Source organism: Scyliorhinus canicula, chromosome 7 (genome assembly GCF_902713615.1).
Source record: "Scyliorhinus canicula chromosome 7, sScyCan1.1, whole genome shotgun sequence".
Taxonomy (NCBI): domain Eukaryota; kingdom Metazoa; phylum Chordata; class Chondrichthyes; order Carcharhiniformes; family Scyliorhinidae; genus Scyliorhinus; species Scyliorhinus canicula.
The window spans coordinates 206,937,668-206,953,141 of NC_052152.1; positions in this window are offsets into that span (position 1 = coordinate 206,937,668).

Here is a 15,474-nt window from a genome sequence, read left to right on the forward strand (position 1 = left end):
TGATGAATTGATGCATGGGTTATCTTATTATGTGATCAACCGATGGAACACTTAAAAGGGAGCTGCTTCATGTTTCTCAATGTACAGCGACTTGCATTTCTAAAGCACCTTTCATGACTTCAGGACATCGCAAAGCACTTTACAGTCAACAAGGTACTTTTTAGGCAGCACGCTAGCACAGTGGTTAGCGCTGTTGTTTCACAGCGCCAGGGTCCCAGGTTCGATTCCCGGCTTGGTTCATTGTGTGCAGAGTCTGCACGTTCTCCCCGTGTCTGCGTGAGTTTCCTCCGGGTGCTCCGGTTTCCTCCCACAAGTCCCGAAAGACGGGCTGTTAGGTGATTTGGACATTCTGAATTCTCCCTCTGTGTACCCGAACAGGTGCCAGAATGTGGCGACTAGGGGATTTTCACAGTAACTTCATTGCAGTGTTAATGCAAGCCTACTTGTGACATCAATAACATTTTTTTAAAAAGATCTAAAATTCTCCCCTAAACACCTTACATTTTTAACCCATCTGCCATCAACCACCTGTATTTATGCAGTGCCGTAAGTAAACTATCTCAAGGTGCTTCACAGGAGTGTTACCAAAATAAAATTGACACCAATACACATAAGGCGCTCTTAACACAGGCTACCAAAACCATGATGAAAGGGATAGGTTTTAAGGATCATCTTAAAGGAGAAAGTTGGAGTAGAGAGGCAAAGGAGTTTAGGGAGACCAGGACTGCAGGGATAAAAAAGGGTGGTAGAGCTGAAGGAAGTAACACAGAGAAGGAAGGATGAGGAGGTATTTGAAAACAAGTACGAGAATTTTAATATTCCTTTGAGACACTGCTCATTGAGTATCCACAGCCTAGAACATAGAACATAGAACATAGAACAGTACAGCACAGAACAGGCCCTTCGGCCCTCAATGTTGTGCCGAGCCATGATCACCCTACTCAAACCCACGTATCCACCCTATACCCGTAACCCAACAACCCCCCCTTAACCTTACTTTTATTAGGACACTACGGGCAATTTAGCATGGCCAATCCACCTAACCCGCACATCTTTGGACTGTGGGAGGAAACCGGAGCACCCGGAGGAAACCCACGCACACAGGGGGAGGACGTGCAGACTCCACACAGACAGTGACCCAGCCGGGAATCGAACCTGGGACCCTGGAGCTGTGAAGCATTTATGCTAACCACCATGCTAGGGAATTCCAAAAATAGCCAACCCTTTGAGTGATGAATATTTCCCCTCATCACTCTTTCTGCTTTTCCCCATGTTACCTGGAATGGCCTTAATCCTGGTTCATTACTGTAGTGATATCATGATTGTGTTGTAATTCACTGGCTGGCCACTAGGAGTCTCATTAGTAGAGAAGTGAATGTTAGAGCCAGGTGACCTCAGACTGACTGGAGAGCTGGGAGAGAGGTTGCTTGTACATGATCATCTATTGTTTGTATATTTTTGATCCACAGTTAATGTTAATAAATTGTTAAAATAACAATTTGACAAGGGATCATCTGGATGTGAAATCTCTCCCTCCAGATGCTGCCAGACCTGCTGAGTTTTCCAGCATTTTCTCTTTTGGTCCATAAATCATTTATAGCTTTAGCTACAAATGTTCTTGTTATAGAAATCAGGCCACCAACAAGAACATTACATGGTACCAGACCTGTATGTTATTAAACACTGAAAAAAAAACCTATCACAACATCGAGTGAGGCCTGCCACAATGTCCACAGAGATTTGACGATTTTGCAGACTGCACGAATGAACTACATGGAGTCATTGAAACCACAATGAGTCTCAGATTTCATGGTTATGTGGGCAGCAACTGGCGTGTGCTTAAACAACAATTTAGTCTGTTTCTTACTGCAGTAAATTTAGGATATCAATCAGATTTGCATAAGGCAGCAATGCTTCTAACAGTGTCAGGGTCCAAAGCAATTGTTGTGTTTAATACGTTTAAATTTGCAAAAGATAAAGATTGTAAAAATTTTAACGAAGTAATTCAAAGATTAGATGAGCATTGCACCACCAGAAAGAATGAAGTCTCTGAGCGCCATGTGTTCATATCATGTTTACAGAAGACAGAAGAGTCCATATATCATTTCATTGCTGATTTAAAGTTAAAAGCTAAAACTTGTAATTTTTTCTGTGGTGGAATCTTCCATGATTCGGGACCAAATTGTGTTTAGTATTAATGAAAATAAGCTGAAGGAACGGTTGCTGAGGGAATCGGAGCTATCTTTGGAACAAACAATTAAGATTTGCTAGGTTCACGAGCTAAGAGCACAGCATTCCCGTAACAGCCTGCCCGAACAGGCCGGAATGTGGAGACTAGGGGCTTTTCACAGTAACTTCATTTGAAGCCTACTCGTGACAATAAGCGATTTTCATTTCATTCCAAAATATTTCTCAGTAATGGCGGCGTCTTCTTGGAGGAAAGCACTCTTGTTGCCCACTTTTTGCAAATACGGGAAACTTCCAAAAAGAGGCAGGAACGTTAACTGCAGCTCCTCATACACCCACAAACAGGTTAAAGATCAGGATGAATATTTCTGTGTAAAAGATGTGGTCAAAGGCACAAATTAAGGCAGTGTCCAGCATTTGGCAAGTTTTGTTCCACATGTAAAGGAAAAAAAAATCACTGCTCAGAATTGTTACTCTAAGCTCAACCCCAGATCAGTCAGCACAGTGGAAGACACGGTCTCCGTGATGAAACATCACTGTTTGTTGGAGTAATATCAGAGAAGAATAATTTTTTTGTAGACATCAAAAAATTCTCCAGCACTTAAAAAATGCAAACTGATGTTTCATTTAAAATAAATGCAGTTGCTGAGGACAAATTGCTGCTACCACTTGAAGAGAATGGTACAGTGGTCCAATTGAAGTTATACACTGGTGCCAAAGCTAATTTAATCAGCATGACTGATTTTAAAAATCTAAATATTCAGCCAATTAGAAGAAATCACAAAATATCTCTGAGAGATTATAATGGTTCAAGCATGAAATATTATGGTGCTTGTGACCTGAGTGTGGTGGTGAAGAACACAGTTTATTCCATCCCATTCCGTATTGTTCTTGAGGGCTTGGATTCATTATTAGGTGATCAGTCCTGTGAAGAATTAGGTCCAGTGCAGTTTCTGTACAGCATCCACTCAGGATTGGATCAACACTTCAATGAGTTTGAGCAAATTTTCTACAATTTCAGTGATATGTTCACAGGTTTTGGCATACTACCATTCACCTACAAGGTACAACTCAAAGAGGATGCAAAACCTGTGATACAGGCAGCAAGAAGAGTACCTGCACCTCTCTGAGATTGGTTCAAAAAAGGAGCTCGGCAGAGTGACAAAATTAAACGTAATCAGAAAGATAGAAGAACCTACCAATTGGGTAAATTCCAGGGGCTGGTTTAGCTCACTTGGCTAAATCGCTGGCTTTTAAAGCAGACCAAGCAGGCCAGCAGCACGGTTCGATTCCCGTACCAGCCTCCCCGGACAGGCGCCGGAATGTGGCGACTAGGGGCTTTTCACAGTAACTTCATTGAAGCCTACTCGTGACAATAAGCGATTTTCATTTTTCATTTTCAATTCCATGGTGCGTGTAAAGAAAAAGAATGGCAAAATTTGCATATGTATAGATACCAAAGATCTGAACGAAAATATCAAAAGAGAACATTACCAAGTAGCAAAGCGTGAGGAAATCACATCTGAGATGGTTGGTGCACAATTCTTTATGAAACTTGACACATCTCAAGGTTTCTGGCAGCTAAAGTTAGAGGAACACAGTGCAAAGTATTGCACTTTTAATAGCCCATTTGGATGGCATTTCTGAGAATGGCATTTGGCATAATTTCGGCATCAGAAATATTTCACCGTGCCATGGAGCGAAGAATGGAAGGCATCAAAGATGTATGTGTGCGCGTGGATGATATCATCATTTGGGGCTCAACCACAGAAGAGCACAATGCGAGGTTGCTTAAAGTTGTAACAAGCGACAGGAGAAATGGGCTGAAGCTCAACAAGCAAAAGAGCCAATTTGGAGTAACTGAGGTCACATTCCTCGGTGACAAGCTCTCATCGTATGGCATTGAACCTGACAAGGACAAAATCCAAGCAATTCTCAACATATCGAAACCACAGGACAAGAAAGCCACCTTAAGAATCATGGTCATGATCAATTATATCGGGAAATTCCTTCCAACCTGTCAGCAAAAACAACACATCTGTGTGATCTCCTGCACAAGACAACGGATTTCACTTGGTCAGAGCAACATGGGCAAGAGTGGAAGAAGCTCAAGACTTCACTAACCACCACATCAGTTCTCACATTTTATGTCCTATCTAAGCAGATTAAAGTGTCAACAGACGTGTTGAAAGATGGTCTGAGAGCAGTTCTGCAACTCGAGCATGACGCCATTGGAAACCTGTCACATATGAATCACGATCCATGACGACAACAGAGCAGAAGTACGCTCAAATTGGAAAATAATGCCTAGGTTTAATTGTAAATTTGGAGAAATTCCACAGCGATGTGTATGGTCTTTCAAATTTCACAGTTGAGACAGATCATCGTCCTTTGGTTACTATCATCGAGAAGAATGTTGACCAAATGTCTCCGCGCATTCAGAGGTTGATGATGAAGTTACAACGCTATGACTTCAATCACATCTACACGCCAGGAAAATATTTGTTCTTTACAGATGCATTATTGAGAGTGCCAATACTAAATATTGTAGAGAAATTGCTGAAGATGTAGATCTGCATGTCAATCTTATTTCCACACTACTACCAGCATCAGATACAAAACTACGTGAGATCCAAGAAGAGACCAGGAAGGATCAAACTCTTCAAGAGGTGATGAGGAACATCAGCTCACACTGGCCCAGAGGTCAATGTGTGGAGTTCTACAATATAAGATCTGAACTCAGTATCATTAATGGAGTGGTATTTTATTTGAACACTATAGTTATACCTCAATCTCTTTGCAAGGATGTACTAAAGAGGATACACGAAGGACATCTCGGGACTGAGAAGTGTAAACGGAGAGCTCGTGATTCTATTTACTGGCCAGGTATAAACCAGGATATTGACAGGATGGTCAGTTGTTGTGACACATGCCAGACGTATCGTTGCAAGCAAAGAAGAGATCCTATGCAAATATCTGATTTACCTACAGCACCATGGCAGAAAGTAGCTATTGATTTCTTTCACCTACGAGGGGAAGATTATTTAATTTTCATCGACTATTTTTCAAACTATCTCGAAATGGCTCTGCTGTCCAGTATAACGGAAAGCAATGTAATACTGCATATCAAGACAGAATTCCTCAAGTCATCGTGAGCGACAACGGTCCTTGTTTTAGCTGTAAAAGTGGCAACACTTCACAGTCACGTATGATTTCAATCAAGTTTGTTGTACCCACAAGCCAACGGCAAAGCCAAAAAAGGTGTACATATTATCAAGCAATTGTTGAAGAAAGCAATGGACAGCCAATCTGATCCATATCCCGCACTATTGAGTTGCAGAGCGTCACCATTGTCACATGGTCAATCGCCAGCAGAGTTACTCATGAATAGAAGGTTGCACACCACACTTCCATACTTGGCAAAGAAAGAGGAGAATGCCGTGGTACTGCAGGAAATGAAAAACATGAAAGGAAAACAAAAGCAGTTTTATGATAGAGTGTCTTGGACTTTATCACCTCTCAGTAGTGATGACATTGTGGGAATAGAAGATTCAGGCAATTGGTCGAGAAAAGCCATTGTACTTGAAGAAGTCGCACCTCATTCCTACAATGTACAGACAGAGGAAGGGCTGGGTTTAAGAAGAAACCGTTGCGCGCTCTTGAAAACCAGAGACTACGTTCACAACAACCTGATGGATGACTAACCTACTTCAAAATTAGCATCAGCTGCAGTGTCAGAGAGTTCAGCAGTTCCTGAGCATGAGAATGTCATGGAGAACATTGAATCTACAAGTTCTGAGCAGCAAGGTCAAACTTTGAGAAGATGAGCCAGGGACCGAAAAAAACCTGATCGACTCAGTTTGTAGATTTGGGCTATTTGTACATACTATGTTTGCTGTTCTTGTACATATATATGTATATATATTTGTTTTTAAAAATTTTAAGGAAAACATTTATACTGTTAGACACACAGGCTAATGATATCACGTGTAGATTTACTGATGATAATGTATTAATATATCCCTTCAAAGGAAAAGGGATGTGGTGATATCATAGTTGTGTTGTAATTCATCGGCTGACCACTAGGAGTCTCATTAGTATATAAGTGAATGTTAGAATCAGGTGACATCAGACTGACTAGGGAGCTGGGAGAGAGGTTGCTTGAACATGATCATACTATTTGATCAGAGTTAATGTTAAAACATCGTTTATAGCTTTAGCGACAAGTGTTCTTGGAATACAAATCAGGCCATCCGACAAGAATATTACAATTGCCTTTCATACCAACCACCATTTATGGATTTGGCAGGTGGTTTTACAGCCCATTCTGCTCTAGCCCTCCCCACTTATCCAGGCATCAATACGTACTTAATTTTTCTGTGGTCAGCAAATCTTGGAGTGGGGGTTAAACCCGAAGGAAGAACCCTGGTTCAGGCAAAGGGGGGGCTACCACTTGAGCCACTGTGGTTCTTCCAAGGAAATTTCCCCTTGTCTTGGTCCTAAATTACTTATTCGGAGTATGTGACCCCCCCACCCCTGTTCTAGAGTATCCAGCTTGGGGGGGGGGGGGGGGGGGGGGGGGGGGGGGGGAGGGAGGGGGGGGGCGGACTGTCTCTCAACTTCTACCCTGTCTAGCCCTCCAATATTTCAGTGAAATCATAGAATTTACAGTGCAGAAGGCCATTTGGCCCATCGCGTCTGCACGATTCCCTGGAAAGTGCATCCTACCCATGCCCACACCTCCAGCCTATCCCTGTAACCCAGTAACCCCACCTAACCTTTTTGGACACTAAGGGGTGATAGAGCATGGCCAATCCACCTAATCTGCACATCTTTGGACTTGTGGGAGGAATCCGGAGCACCCGGAGTAAACTCAGGCACACGTGGAGAATCCTCTTATCCCAGGAATCAACCTAGCAGTAATGAAAAGGACAATGTGACTGCGTGTAAGATGGGCTGCGATTGATCATTGCCCGTTAGACAGCAATTCTTAGCCCACTGCGCACAGCATTGAACTTCTGCCGCAGAGGGTACAAACCTTGAAACAAACTGCACTGTAAACAGGACAGAGATAAAAAAAAAGGAAAGGCAAGCTTTGCTGCTTTAAGCATAAATAAATAAGTTTTGTATTAAACGTTGATTAATGTTCACCCAGATCTGCGTCTGCAGATTTATACCTTCCATTGACTGGAGCAGATTGATTTCCCATCAATACTAGGACTGCTGGAGTAAGCAACCTTCCTCATACTGCAGCTGAAGGCTCTGCAAAGTAAAACTCTTCAATACACCAGGGCAGGAGGAGAAGAATCCATCGTCAGTGTCTGTACACTTATAGCAAATGCAGAGACGACACTTATTACCTTCAGATAGAAGCCCCATACAATCAGTTAATATCCTTCCCATCCTTCCTTTCTGCCTCTCTCGCCTCTTCGCTTTAACAAAGAAGAAGAGTACACTTTCGCTCCCTCACTCACTCTCTTTCGGCTCCTCTTGCTTTACTAAGTTACCTCTGTTGTTCTTCCCCTTTCTCCTTCTCCAGCTTTCTTTCTCTCTCCACGTTTATTTCTTTTCCTGGATTTCCCAGTTTCCTCTCCTTTCTTTTCTTTTCAATTCGATCTGTTCCTGCCCTTTCACAGTTTAATTTATTTATTTTTTGATCCATTTCTTCCTCTCTCTCTTACTTTCACTCCTTCTTTGTCTCGCTGTGTTTCCCGGGGTACGTTTCCTCCTGTGCCTTCCTCGCTCTGTCAGCCAGCCACTGTCCGGCTGTTCACACCAAAGGAAGGATGAACTTGCATTTCTGTAGAGCCTTGCTCATCCTCAGGACATCCTAAAGCACTTTCTGCCAACAATGTGCTCCCCACGTGTGGTCACTGCTGTCAGCTGGGAAACGTGGCGGCAAATTAGCGCTCAGCAAGATCCCGCAAACAGCAATGAGATAAATTAGGAGGGTGCGATTTGATGGGGATAAAACAGAGTCCCATTCAGGGCTCGTTTAACAGGGTGCTTCCCCAGCTGGCAGTGCAGACAACGACCCCGCTATTAAACAGGACTCTGCTTCTTTTTGAAGACTCGATGAGGCTCGCCTCATTTCCTGCAGTAACAAGTAACTCAGACTCATTTCCTGCAGTAACAAGCTCAGCTCAACAGTGCAGCAAGAGGTCGCGGCGCCATTTAAAAATTTAAAAACCTGGGTACCTGGCATTGCCAAGGTCCAGGGTACCACCGTGCCCAGAGCCCGACAACCCTGGTGCCCCTGATCACTCGGGAGAGCCCCCCGATCGCTTGGGAGACCCCCCTGGGAGACCCCCCCCACCCCCACCCCCCGAGGTGCTCCTTCCATGTTTGTGAAAACTAGTGCGAAACGGCACCATCGGGAGGTCTCCGAGACGAGGCCATTTGATCCCATGCCTGGGTAACTCCGGCGTAGACATATTCAAGTGAGACAAACTACTCACTTGAAAAAGCAAATCTAGAACACGCCCAGTGAGGGCAAGATCAAGGTCACGATGCCTCGTGAGATCTCATTAGATCTCATGAGGCTAATGAGCATCTTAAATCCCGCAAGAGGCCTCTTGTGCGATGTAACGGCCTCATTGCGTTCCAAGTCGGGCGCAACGAGGTTGGTAGACCGGGCCCAAGATCACCTTTGTGAGTGATGTTGGTTGAGAGATTGTACCAGGACACTGAGGGAGGACTCCCCTGGTCTTCTTTGAAATAATGGCCATGGAATCTCTTACATCCCTCACATCCTCTTCCCTCCCCAGCAAGGGGTCACCCTGCCTCTGAAAGGGCAGAATGTGTCTCCATTCACTGCCTTATCATAGAATATCATAGATTTTAGAGTGCAGAAGGAGGCCATTCGGCCCATCGAGCCTGCACCGGCTCTTGGAAAAAGCATCCTACTCAAGGTCAACACCTCCACCCTATCCCCATAACCCAGTAACCCCACCCAACACTAAGGGCAACTTTGGACACTAAGGGCAATTTAGCATGGCCAATCTACCTAACCCGCACATCTTTGGACTGTGGGAGGAAACCGGAGCACCCGGAGGAAACCCACGCAGACACGGGGAGAACGTGCAGACTCCGCACAGACAGTGACCCAAACTGAAATCGAACCTGGGACCCTGGAGCTGTGAAGCAATTGTGCTATCCACAATGCTACCGTGCTGCCCGTATCTGACATAAATATTGCACTTTCAGACAAAGATCTTTTTCATTCCCCTGTAGTGCTTGGGCCTTAGAATGAATTGGTGCCCAGAATTGGCAACCCATATTTGAGAATTGTCGGCTGATCGACTCGGTTACTTTATGTGATTAAAATGAAGGAACTGCAAACTCACCTATCAAGGAAGAAATCTGAACACAGCAAATCTGTCACAATAATGTGAAAAGCATAATACAGCAGGCAGTGCAGTGTCCCAGGGCAAGAACTATCTGTCACAGTAATGGAAAGGAAGGGGCAATCGTAACCTGTCCTGTGTATTGGAAACCACACAGGTGGTTAATTTAAATGGGAGGGGTGAATTACTCAGTCCATCCCACCTGGGTTACTAATAGGCGGACAGCTTTGCATTTATGCAAATGGGGGTCCTATTTAATCAATAAGACGAATGATGCCGCTTCAACAGGTGTGTCCAGGAAGAAACTGTCGAAACCACGCAAGAGCCTCTGTCTTGGGACCACGGTGGCTGTGCCAGTTGTGCACACGCCACACTTGAATGGCTGACCACCTCTCTCTCTCACACTTACTCGAATTTATGCTGATTTTCAGGGTGTGTGTGTGTGTCATTGGCAAAACTGAACTTTGGTGCCCACCTCTAATTGCTCCTTGGGAAGGTGATGGTGAAGCATCTTCTCCAGCTACTCTCTGTGGCGTAGGTACCCACACAGTGCTGTGAAGGAGGAACATCCAGGGTTTTGACCCAGCCAGGAATGAGGAAATTACAAAAGATTTCAGGATGCTGTGTGGTAGGGAAGGGAACTTACAAGTGGTGGCATTCCCACACCCCTCCACACTTTCCCTTCGCGGACGGAGAAGGTGCATGTTTGGGAGGGATTAGGCTGCATTCCCTTGTAGGAGTCCAAATTCAAATAAGAGTTAGGAGCAGGAATGGGTTATATGGCTCTGTTATCATGTCCCATCATTCCGTGTGAATGGTTTTCTCCCTTAACTCTCCTTTCCCACCTATCCCACATTCCTTAATTAAATTCAAGTGCGAAAAACCTTCCTATATCTATCATTACAGGAAAGCTTTTCCAGAGTGTATTGGATTAATTGGACTGTGGGAATATGAAGGTCAAAGGGGAGGGGCAGGTCCCAGCCACAGTTTCTGTCAAAAACCAGAGGACAATTGAGCAGGCTCTCACCCAAGCTCCCTCACTGAAATTTCCCAAACAGGGGGAAGAGTTGAAATATGGGGACCCTTCTCTTTTGAAAAGAGAGAGCTGAGGGTACCTGATGTCTTCAGGATTATGAAAGGGTTCATGTAGAGATGTTTCCACTTGTAGGGTAGCCCCTAGCTGGAGCACAATGAGACAGCCACCAATTAATCCAATGGATAATTCCGGAAAATGTCCAGAGACAATGAGAATGTGAAATTCTGTAGCCAATTGGAATGATTAGTGGAGATTTATTTGAGGAAGAGCTGGATAAACGCATGAGGGTAAAGGAATAGAAGGTATGTTAAGGTTCGATAAAGTAGAGTGGGAGGACGCTCTTGTGCATTATAAATACTGGTAAAGACCAGATGAGTCATGTGGCCTGATTCTTTATTGTAAATTCTATGTAATTCGCACTTCAAGGAACCCAGTGCGGACCAGGATCTGGACAGTGGCCACTGTATGTGACAGTTTAACAATCCCAGTGTAAAACAAACTCCAGGGCCAGTAATGTTCTGTTTCCACAGACTAATTCGTCTCTCGGGGACCTGGTCTTAAGATGTGGCATTTCTCTGACTGACAGTACCATGCCCTCGCCATCCTCACGCCCTCCCCCACCCTGCAAGGTGCTGGTACCCGAGTAACATGTTTCCTTTGAGGGATTAATTGGCTGCTGCAAGTGGGATCTCCTTGTTTCCCTGCAAAGTAATGGACACACTGAAGCCAACAGAAAGCGAGAGAATCGATTAGGGAAATCTAATAGAAAAATCAAGATGGTGAGTTATAAATTTAGTTTATAAATTCTATATTTTGTGGTTTATAGATTGGAAAGGTTACATTCTGTAGTAACCAGGACCACGGAAGAAGGGTCCCAGAGTAATTGATAATAACCAACGGTTAAAATGGAAAATTTCTCACTGACCTGACTGTTGAGAAAAAAATTTCATTACGGTTGAGAGTGATGTAGCTGATTCTGAGACCTGTATCTTAATGAAGGAGAGTACAATGATATGAGACGTGAGTTAACTATGATAGATTAAAGGAATGACAGTGGATAGGCAATGCCAAACATTCAACGACGGCATGGGCAAACTGCAACAATTGTTTATTCCTGTCTCGCACAAAAATAAAACAGGCAAGGTGGCCAAACCATGGCTTACATGAAAATTAGAAATTGTATTAGATCCAAGGAAGAAATATACAAACTGACCTAGAAAGACAACAGACCTGAAGATTGGGAGCAGTTTAAAATTCAGCAAAGGAAGACAAAGAGAACAATTAAGAAGGGGAAAATAGAGTATGAGAGCAAGCTTGCGAGGAACATAAAAACTGCTTGTAAATGCTTCTCTCGGTGTATGAAGAGAAACAGATTGATGAAGACAAATTTAGGTCTCTTACAGTCAGAAACAGGGGTATTTATAATGGGTAAGAAGTATGAAGAGAGATTGAGTTGGTTAGGATTATATTTGCTGGAGTTTAGAAGAATGAGGGGGGATCTGATAGAAACTTTAAAAATTCTAACAGGACTTGTCAGTGTAGATGCAGGAAGGATGTTCCCGATGGTGATGGATCTAGAACCAGGGGTCACAGTCTGAGGATATGGGGTAGACCATTTGGGGCAGAGATGAGGAGAACTTTCTTCACCCGGAGAGTGGTTGGCCTGTGGAATTCACGACCACAGGAAGTAGGTGAGGCCAATACATTGTGGGGGTGATTCTCTGCTGCGCGCCGCTTGTAGTGGAATTCATGATGGTGCGGGAGCAACAATCTCTTCCAATGCTCCGATCCACCACTGGCAGTGGGACAGAGGTTAGCACTGATGCCTCACAGCTCCATGCTCCTCCTGTAGGTTGTGGGTGGTGAGGGATACTACCGGTGTCCCCGCTGACTATACCTGCGGGAAGTGCACCCAACTCCAGCTCCTCAGAGACCGTGTTAGGGAACTGGAGCTGGAGCTGGATGAATTCGGATCATCCGGGAGGGAGAGGGGGTTATAGAGAAGAGTTATAGGGAGGTAACCACACCCAAGGTACAGGACAAGAGTAGCTGGGTTACAGGCAGGGGAAAGAAAATGAACAGGCAGACAGTGCAGGGATCCCTCGTGGCCGTTCCCCTTCAAAACAAGTATACTATTTTGGATGCTGTTGGGTGGATGACCTACTGGGGGAAGGCCCTGGCGGCCAGGTCTCTGGCACTGAGTCTGGCTCTGGGGCTCAGAAGGGAAAGGGGGGGAATAGAAAAGCAATAGTAATAGGAGATTCAATGGTTAGGGGAATAGATAGGAGATTCTGTGGTCATGAGCGAGACTCCCGGAAGGTATGTTGCCTCCCGGGTGCCAGGGCCAAGGATGTCTCGGATCATGTCTTCAGGATCCTGAAGGGGGAGGGTGAGCAGCCAGAAGTCGTGGTGCACATTGGTACCAACGACGTAGGTAGGAAAAGGGGTGTGGAGGTAATAAACAAGTTTAGGGAGTTAGGCTGGAAGTTAAAGGCCAGGACAGACAGAATTGTCATCACTGGTTTGTTGCCGGTGCCACATGATAGCGAGGCTCAGAATAGGGACAGAGTGCAGTTGAACACATGGCTGCAGGAATGGTGTAGGAGGGAGGGCTTCAGGTATTTGGATAATTGGAGCGCATTCTGGGGAAGGTGGGACCTGTACAAGCAGGACGGGTTGCATCTGCACCAGAGGGGCACCAATATCCTGGGAGGGAGGTTTTCTAGTACTCTTCGGGAGGGTTTAAACTAATTTGGCAAGGGAATGGGAACCGGATTTGTAGTCCAGCAACTAAGGTAGACGATAGTCAGGACGCCAAAGCATGTAGTGTCGCAGTGGGGAAGGTAACAATGACAAAGGAGAGTACTTGCAGGCAAGGAGATGGGTTGAAGTGTGTATACTTCAACGCAAGAAGCATCAGGAATAAGGTGGGTGAACTTAAGGCATGGATCAGTACTTGGGACTACGATGTGGTGGCCATCACGGAAACTTGGATAGAAGAGGGGCAGAAATGGTTGTTGGAGGTCTCTGGTTATAGATTAGGGAGGATGGTAAAAGAGGTGGGGTGGGGGGGGGGGGGGGGGGGGGGGGTGGCATTGTTAATTAGAGATAGTATAACAGCTGCAGAAAGGCAGTTCGAGGAGGATCTGCTTACTGAGGTAATATGGGTTGAAGTCAGAAATTGGAAAGGAGCAGTCACCTTGTTGGAATTTTTCTATAGGCCCCCCAATAGCAGCAGAGATGTGGAGGAACAGATTGGGAAACAGATTTTGGAAAGGTGCAGAAGTCACAGGGTAGTAGTCATGGGTGACTTCAACTTCTCAAACATTGAGTGGAAACTCTTTAGATCAAATACTTTGGATGGGGTGGTGTTTATGCAGTGTGTCCAGGAAGCTTTTCTAACACAGTATGTAGATTATCTGACCAGAGGGGAGGCCATATTGGATTTGGTACTTGGTAATGAACCAGGGTAGGTGATAGATTTGTTAGTGGGGAGCATTTTGGAATTAGTGACCACAATTCTGTGATTTTCACTTTAGTTATGGAGAGGGATAGGTGCGTGCAACCGGGTAAGGTTTACAATTGGGGGAAGGGTTAATACAATGCTGTTAGACAGGAATTGAGTTGAGTTGCAAAAGTTGGGAACATAGGCTGTCAGGGAAGGACACAAGTGAAATGTGGAACTTGTTCAAGGAACAGGTACTATGTGTCTTTGATATGTATGTCCCTGTCAGGCAGGGAAGAGATGGTCGAGTGAGGGAACCATGGTTGACAAGAGAGGTTGAATGTCTTGTTAAGAGGAAGAAGGAGACTTACGTAAGGCTGAGGAACCAAAGTTCAGACAGGGCGCTGGAGGGATACAAGATAGCCAGGAGGGAACTGAAGAAAGGGATTAGGAGAGCTAAGAGAGGGCATGAAAAATCTTTGGCAGGTAGGATCAAGGAAAACCCCAAGGCCTTTTACACATATGTGAGAAATATGAGAATGACTAGAGCGAGGGTAGGTCTGATCAAGGACAGTAGTAGGAGATTGTGTATTGAGTCTGAAGAGAGAGGAGAGGTCTTGAACGAGTACTTTTCTTCAGTATTTACAAACGAGAGGGGCCATATTGTTGGAGAGGACAGTGTGAAACAGACTGGTAAGCTCGAGGAGATACTTGTTAGGAAGGAAGATGTGTTGGGTGTTTTGAAAAACTTGAGGTTAGACAAGTCCCCCGGGTCTGACGGGATATATCCAAGGATTCTATGGGAAGCAAGAAATGAAATTGCAGAGCCGTTAGCAATGATCTTTTCGTCCTCACTGTCAACAGGGGTGGTACCAGGGGATTGGAGAGTGGCGAATGTCATGCCCCTGCTCAAAAAAGGGAATAGGGATAACCCTGGGAATTACAGACCAGTTAGTCTTACTTCGGTGGTAGGCAAAGTAATGGAAAGGGTACTGAGGGATAGGATTTCTGAGCATCTGGAAAGACACTGCTTGATTAGGGATAGTCAGCATGGATTTGTGAGTGGTAGGTCTTGCCTTACAAGTCTTATTGACTTCTTTGAGGAAGTGACCGAGCATGTGGATGAAGGTAAAGCAGTGGATGTGGTGTACATGGATTTTAGTAAGGCATTTGATAAGGTTCCCCATAGTAGGCTTACGCAGAAAGTAAGGAGGCATGGGATAGTGGGAAATTTGGCCAGTTGGATAACGAACTGGCTAACCAATAGAAGTCAGAGAGGGGTGGTGGATGGCCAATATTCAGCCTGGAGCCCAGTTACCAGTGGCGTACCGCAGGGGTCAGTTCTGGGTCCTCTGCTGTTTGTGATTTTCATTAATGACTTGGATGAGGGAGTTGAAGGGTGGGTCAGTAAATTTGCAGATGATACGAAGATTGGTGGAGTTGTGGATAGTGAGGAGGGC